We start from the raw sequence: 6,150 nt of genomic DNA, 5'->3' as shown, positions 1-6,150 counted from the left end.
AATTTTTGTAATACTGTAGTGAAAAGGGAGTAAAAAATTGTATGACCTCCCCCCTTCCTTTTACCTTTTTTCTTTTACTTTCCCACAGAACAAATGGTTTAAGTGTTCGTGTTCATCAATGTTGGGTCGAAGTAGCCCAGCAGTTGTTGCCACAAATTCTCTGTTATATGTCATAGGCGGTTACTGGAGTGGCTTGAATGGAATTGGAATGGTAAGGAAGAATGAAAAGAATGATTAATAAAAACTGATAATATTGATAATATTTATTAATATTCCTACATATCTTTCTTTATAATCAACTATTTTTTTTTTTTTTTAGATTTCTCTCGCTAATGTGGAGTATTTCAACCCTAAGAATAACTGGTGGATAAGCTGTACACCACTCCCTGAGAGTCGGTCTGATGCTATAGCAGTCTCAATTTGACTCGACTCGAAACCTTAACCTTCAAGGTGTCAAGGTGTGACATTACCTACCCCACATATCCTATATACTGCTGTCCTCCTCCTCCTCTTCCTCCTCCTCCGCCTCCTCCTCCTTTCCTCTCCTCCTCCTCCTCCTCCTCCTCCTCCTCCTCCTCCTTCATCCTCACTCATTCTTTTTTTAGTAAATTACTCATTTAAAAATAAAAAGCTATCAATCAAATGTATAGTTTTTTTACTACCCTATATGATATAAAATTGTATTATTCTTTGTAAACTCTACCCAATGGGGATTTCCTTACTAAATGAAAATTATAACTCCCTCCCTGTCTTCAGGAGGTAGTAAAAAAAAAACTTCCAGCCAGTATAGTTTTTACAACCTATCCCAACATACTGAAAGAAAAGGAAGACCCCGACGAGGACAGAAACACCACCACCACGGGTATTACCAACTACCTGCTAGACTACATACATTTCCTGGTATAAAGAAGTCAACATTGCAAACTAGCCATTCGAGAAAACCAAAATACTCAGTTTTTCACGAGGCAATCAGTAGCCAAAATAAAATTTAATATATACGGTCACCTTGTTATTTGCCAATTGCTTATTTTTCCCATATCATCTTATTTACAAACTTGTCTTAGATCCATAATCAAGGTAAAAACCTTTGACGTCATTACTGCTTCAGTATGTGATAAGAAAACAATGCATAAAATAATTTTAATAGTGTTTATTTGGTTCGGCTAAAATAATAACCATGTGCAAAAGAAATTAAATATTTTCCATACATTAAAGGAATCTAATGTGCAAACAGCTAAGCCATAAGCGTAGTTTTCAGAAATTAGAGGAAATTTGAACATTTCATCCGGAATACTTTATTGACCACCACGAAGCCTGAGAACCAAATGTAGTGTAGATTCTTTCTGGATGTTGTAGTCAGAAAGAGTTCGACAATCCTCCAACTGCTTACCAGCAAAGATCAATCTCTGCTGGTCTGGGGGGATGCCTTCCTTATCCTGAATTTTTGCCTTGACATTTTCAATGGTGTCTGAAGGTTCTACTTCTAGGGTAATGGTCTTTCCTGTAAGGGTTTTCACAAAGATTTGCATTCCTCCTCTAAGACGCAATACCAAATGGAGTGTAGATTCTTTCTGGATGTTGTAGTCAGAAAGAGTTCGACAATCCTCCAACTGCTTACCAGCAAAGATCAATCTCTGCTGGTCTGGGGGGATACCTTCCTTATCCTGAATTTTTGCCTTGACATTTTCAATAGTGTCTGAAGGTTCTACTTCTAGGGTAATAGTCTTTCCTGTAAGGGTTTTCACAAAGATCTGCATTCCTCCTCTAAGACGCAATACCAAATGGAGTGTAGAGTCCTTCTGGATATTGTAGTCAGAAAGAGTGCGACAATCCTCCTACTGCTTACCAGCAAAGATCAATCTCTGCTGGTCTGGGGGGATGCCTTCCTTATCCTGAATTTTTGCCTTGACATTTTCAATGGTGTCTGAAGGTTCTACTTCTAGGGTAATGGTCTTTCCTGTAAGGGTTTTCACAAAGATCTGCATTCCTCCGGCACGGCCACCAAATGGGAGTAGACTTTCTGATGTTAGAAGTCAGAAAGAGTTCGACAATCCTCCTCCAACTGCTTACCAGCAAAGATCAATCTCTGATCTGGGGGGATGCCTTCCTTATCCTGAATTTTTGCCTTTACATTTTTAATGGTGTCTGAAGGTTCTACTTCTAGGGTAATGGTCTTTCCTGTAAGGGTTTTCACAAAGATCTGCATTCCTCCTCTAAGACGCAATACCAAATGGAGTGTAGATTCCTTCTGGATATTGTAGTCAGAAAGAATGCGACAATCCTCCAACTGCTTACCAGCAAAGATCAATCTCTGCTGGTCTGGGGGGATGCCTTCCTTATCCTGAATTTTTGCCTTTACATTTTCAATGGTGTCTGAAGGTTCTACTTCAAGAGTAATAGTCTTCCCAGTGAGGGTTTTCACGAAGATCTGCATGATGTACTGCAAAGAAAACAATTCATTAGTAAAATTTTAGCCACAGTATATTTCTTAAGTAATCTTAAATTTAAATATCTACAAGATTGTTGAGCATGTTATAGCAGGTAGCAAGGCAACCATTATATACGAGACTACTACACACCAATATTTTGGGCACATACTGTACAGGTAAATCTTGGCTTTAACCAAAGTAACTACATGCCCCACACACACCTATATACAGTATAGCAATAACACATGTACTCCACAGATGTAGCCCAAGAAATGTTTGGTGGTCTGGTATTTATTTGCAGTCTATCTTCAGGTGTAACCTAGCTATGCATATACAAACATAGTATAATAAAATTAAATGCCTAGCATTTATGGGCTTTAGGCAGAAATGGCAGAAAGTTTGCCCCATGAAAATTGAGAGATGTGGGCCAGGAGTAGCAGTCTTACATATAGAAATTGAACCGGCAGATGATGAACTTTATAATCCTGATCCGCTTTTGGCAAATGGTGATGTTTATGATCCTCAGGAAGATAATTGGACCGGGATATCTTCTATGGTGCTCCCACGGTGTGATTTTGGATTATGCGCTCATGGAGGTTATCTCTATGCCTTTGGTGGTTTGACTGTCTTTAGTTGGAGGAGTGAGGCTGTAGTTTAGTTTTGTTACTGTTTGAAGAAGCGACGGAAGCACCACCACCACGGGTATTACCAGATATCACCACTAAAAACAAAACTGACAACTGGTTAGTATTACATTAGTATTTGAAGATGGCGGCTGCACGTGTGGATCTCTCTCATCACGAGGAGGAGGAGGAGTGTAAATCTTATCCAAACTACCTTCTAGACCACATACATTTCCTCTGGCAGTCACAACAGTTATGTGATGTAGAAATATTATCAGCTGATGGATCAGTTGTGAAGGTGAGTGAAACATTTACCTGTGAGTGAAGAAACATTTACCTCCTACACATCTTTCTCTGCCCTCCATCACCCACCCACCATTTACACCCATATCGGGGGAGGGAAACTTAACTACACCGCCCACACTCACCCTCCGCCGCCCTTACCGCCCAGGAGGAGTCAGTGGAACATGGTTAACAAAGTCTATCCGAGTATGACACCAAATAGGACCAGTGGAAGAAGAAATTTCCCAACTCCCCTGCTCCCCTAACTCCCCTGCTCCCCTGACACAAATAAAGAGCTTATCCAACTCTCTTCGCACGAGAGAATCAATGTTTCCTAGCAGTGGTTTGATTTGGGCTTGCTTCCTAGTAGTGGTTTGATTTTGGCTTGCTTCCTAGCAGTAGTTTGATTTTGTTGTCCATTATTGTTGTCCATTATTCTAACTTAACAAAACCTATGCTATGATGACGACCCTTCTTCACCCAGACTTTTACGTCCCCTTAATGTACGTACGAGTATAAAGGCAGTATGAACAAACGAACGAACTTGAAGGGGGTGCCTAATAAACTAGCCCCCTCGGGGACAAATTTTTCTGATGGGATTACATTTTATTCCACAGGCTCACCGTGTAATACTGTCAGTGGGAAGCGAATATTTTAAGGCAATGTTTACGTGTGGATTAGCCGAGAAAACAACACAGTCAATAGAAATGAAGTCTATGAAACCCAATATATTAAAACTGCTCATCGACTTCATATATACTGGTAAGGGAAAACATTTTACGTTTTCATAGTGCTATGCTATATGTAAAACAAAAAGATAGTTCATATTTGTTGTAAATAATTAATGAATGAAACTTTTTATTTTTTTTTAAATACTTTAGGAAACATCGAGTTAACAGTGGAAAACGTACAGGAGTTAATTGCGGCTGCAAACATGCTGATAATGCCCCGTGCTGTACTTGTTTGTACAGACTTTCTCAAGAGCGAACTTCATCCATCTAATGCTTTAGGAATTTACCGGTACGCACAGTATAATAATTAATTATTTTCAACTGTTTATATAATATGTATTTTTATCTGCACCAATTCCATATTTATTTTTTTTAAAAACAGGTTTGCTGAGGCCCATAATTTAGTAAGGTTGCTGCATTCTTCACGGGACTTCATCTTCTCCAATTTCGTAGAAGTGACAATGGAGCAAGAATTTCTTGAGATTCCGAAAGGAATTCTACTGTATTTTCTTGAGTCAGAGTATCTTCATATTGACTCTGAGTTTCAGGTAAAATTTAAATACAATTTTTTTTATATAATATTACCCACTTGTTTACCGACTGACTGACGGACGACTTTTATTTAATATATTATTTACAAAAGACTTTAACCCCAAACTATCAAATTTATCTTTCTTTCTAATTCTATTTATTGTATTGCAGGTATTCTCTGCTGCCATCAGATGGATTAAACAAGCACAAGATATAACTAATAGACATTGTTGTTGGAATTTTGACATTTTAAAACGAGTAAAATTGTCTTTAATTCCAAGTAAACTAATAGAAAAATCAATTAATGAGTGCTCTCATATCAATCTGAAAGTTTTCCTTAAAAACATACAGCAAAAATTTTTGGACAAAAGGGAAGCTTTGTATGTCCAGCCAAGAATTTGTACTCGAAAGAAAATTTATGTCCTAGGTGGAACAAAGAGAGAACTCTGTGTCCACATGTATAGATCAGATAGGTTTACATTTAAAAGTGTCGAATGTTTTGATATCTTTAGGCAGAAATGGCAGAAAGTTTGCCCCATGAAAATTGAGAGATGTGGGCCAGGAGTAGCGGGCTTACATGGGAAAATTTTCGTTGTTGGAGGGGAGATAGAAATTCAACCGGCAAATGATGAACTTTATGATCCGCCTGCTTTATTGGCAAATGGTGAGGTTTATGATCCTCAGGAAGATAATTGGACCGGGATATCTTCTATGGTGGTCCCACGGAGTGATTTTGGATTATGCGCTCATGGAGGTTATCTCTATGCCTTTGGTGGTTTGACTGTCTTTGGTTGTTGGACGGGATCCGTCTGGAGGAGATCGGTCATATCCCAAACGATTGAAAGATATGACCCTATTGCAGATGAGTGGAGATTATTAGAGTCAAATATGCCAGAAGCTAGATCCAAGTAAGTACAATAACCATTTTCAAATTGGATTTACTGACTGATTATGTGAACTACTGATAATGAGAGAGAAAATGTAGCAGTTGCCTGTATTTTTTTTTTTTTCTTTTCTTTTCTTTTACAGCATGGGTACAGTAGAATATCAAGGTCTTATTTACATTGTTGGTGGACATACGTACACTCACAAGCCCCTGCGTGATCTTCTCTCATACAATCCTGTGACTGGGGAGTGGAAGAATCTAGCACCAATGATAGGTCGACCACACCCCCACAGGATAAGGTCGTAGGACATGATGAGTGTTGCAGTTTTGGATAACTTTTTGTATGTAGTAGGTAGTGTTCAGGAGGAAAAATCAATGGAAAGATATTCTTTTGAACAGGTAAGATTATTTACCAGTGCTGTGCTTATGAATTCTTATTATTATATACAACAATATTTGAATTACAATATTGTAGCTAGGATGTGGAAGAATTTTTGTAATACTGTAGTGAAAAGGGCGTAAAAAATTGTATAACCTCCCTCCTCCCCCCTTCCTTTTACCTTTCTTCTTTTACTTTCCCACAGAACAAATGGTTTAAGTGTTCATCAATGTATTTTGGTCGAAATATCCCAGCAGTTGTGGCCACAAATTCTCTGTTATACGTCATA

At 38.4% G+C, this 6,150-nt stretch overlaps 1 pseudogene; it reads right to left on the bottom strand.

The window, feature by feature from the left end:
• Positions 1 to 1,233: 1,233 nt before the first annotated feature.
• LOC121869120 lies at positions 1,234 to 5,926 on the bottom strand (annotated as a pseudogene).
• Between the last annotated feature and the right edge of the window lie 224 nt (positions 5,927 to 6,150).

The sequence above is a fragment of the Homarus americanus genome, unplaced genomic scaffold, assembly GCF_018991925.1.
Source record: "Homarus americanus isolate GMGI-L3 unplaced genomic scaffold, GMGI_Hamer_2.0 scaffold43329, whole genome shotgun sequence".
Taxonomy (NCBI): Eukaryota; Metazoa; Arthropoda; class Malacostraca; order Decapoda; family Nephropidae; genus Homarus; species Homarus americanus.
Note: the sequence above shows the minus strand (reverse complement) of the source record. Positions and strands in the feature narration are given on the sequence as shown.